This window comes from Candida orthopsilosis, assembly GCF_000315875.1.
Source record: "Candida orthopsilosis Co 90-125, chromosome 2 draft sequence".
In the NCBI taxonomy this organism is placed as follows: Eukaryota; Fungi; Ascomycota; class Pichiomycetes; order Serinales; family Debaryomycetaceae; genus Lodderomyces; species Lodderomyces orthopsilosis.
The window spans coordinates 1974429-1976162 of record NC_018295.1 but is presented as its reverse complement, the minus strand read 5'-3'; positions in this window follow the sequence as shown (position 1 = coordinate 1976162).

Genomic DNA, 1734 nt, shown 5'->3' with positions numbered 1-1734 from the left:
CTTTGCTTTGTCGCATTTGAAATTCCGTTACGAAATTTTGATTTCAATTCTTGTTTAACTTACTTTACATAGTAGTTTCTTAATAATAAACTTGTTTGATTAAATTCTCGATGTTGTAGTTTTTGCTTACATGAACTTAAAGAAGCGTCATTGAAATTTTTGAGAAAATAGTTCATCATGCAAACAGGACATTATTAGTAGAACACTCTTAAGGTGGCATTTACGAGCGGGACAAATTGAACAGAACTCAGAATTGTGTTTATGACATAAATAGAAAGATATTTCCTGTTACAGTTATATTACTTGACACCAAAATTTTTTCATCCATAGCAGTCATTCTAACACTTCTTTCACAAGAAATGTGGAGATGAAATACCACTTGCAACTTACTGGAGCTAAACTTACAAAGACTTCACTCTTGGATCGTTCTCGTATTCAAATTTTTGTTTGTAACCCGAAGCTAGTAGTTATAGTTGTTGTAGAGAAGAAATGTGCAAATGAGGTATATCTTCTCTGAAAGCTACTGAAAGAACTGACATAGCTTAATGACTAATTCTTCGTGTGAAATGAGGGTGAGATGATATATACCCATTGCGAAGTCGGTGATTTCGGTAAGAGCAATTGACACAAAAACAATCGTTTGCAGCACTAAACTAAGCCAGCTCTAATTCTTAATAATTTTCATTCTTGTGTGATTCAAACGTGTAAGTCCGACATCTCTGTACAAACTGTGCTTAGAACATTATCGTCAAATACCAAATACACTGTAAATAAAGCTGTTGCCATCTAATTTCTCTTTTTTTCAATATGATATGCAGTTTTACGTCATCAAAGGAAAAATTCAATTCCTTGGCGCGCGCGATTCTTGTGCTACGGAAAAACTATTTATGGCGCATTACCAAATACGATTCCATGGCATTTTGCAACAACACATAAAGACTGATCTCCTTCTATTTTAGCGAAAGTAAAATTGTCAGTTTGAGATATGATTTCTAAAAGAAAATTTGTCCGAAACAGACATTTTTTCTTTGTATTTCAAACAATAGTGGCTACAAAGTTAAACAAACATGTGATTGTGAAGCAATTGTTCTAAAATGTTTTTTAATTCATTTTTTGGTTTTATATACACGATTCCATGTTTTCTTTGTATCTGACATTGGTGTGCATATTAAACCCTTATTATTTTCTATTTAAGTGGAGATTTGTATCCCTGGTGAGCCCACTACGTTCACAAAGTTGTACTTCTCCTATTGTCCAGATTTAATCCGGTTTGGGGAAATTGTTCCCAACAATAAACAATATACAAAGCCACGGCATTTATTGTTGGTTACAATGCATCAGAATTAAATTACAGCCAGGAAACAAAGGAGTTCCATACTGTAATCTAGTATTGTTGACCAAACACACACTTATTTGGGAGATTATAAATAGGCGTCAAAATTCCTTAAATCATTCTATTTTAACATCTCTTCGTATAGTGTCTTGTTAGTACTCACTTCATAGAAACAATGTCCGCCAAAATAGAAAGAATATTCTCTGGTCCTGCTTTGAAAGTTAATGAAGCTTTGGACCATTTGCCAAAGATTTATAATGTTTATTTTATTGCTAGTATTTCGACCATTGCTGGTATGATGTTTGGATTTGATATTTCCTCAATGTCAGCATTTATAGGAACAGATTCCTACTTACATTATTTCCACTCCCCTAGCTCGACAATACAAGGGTTCATCACGT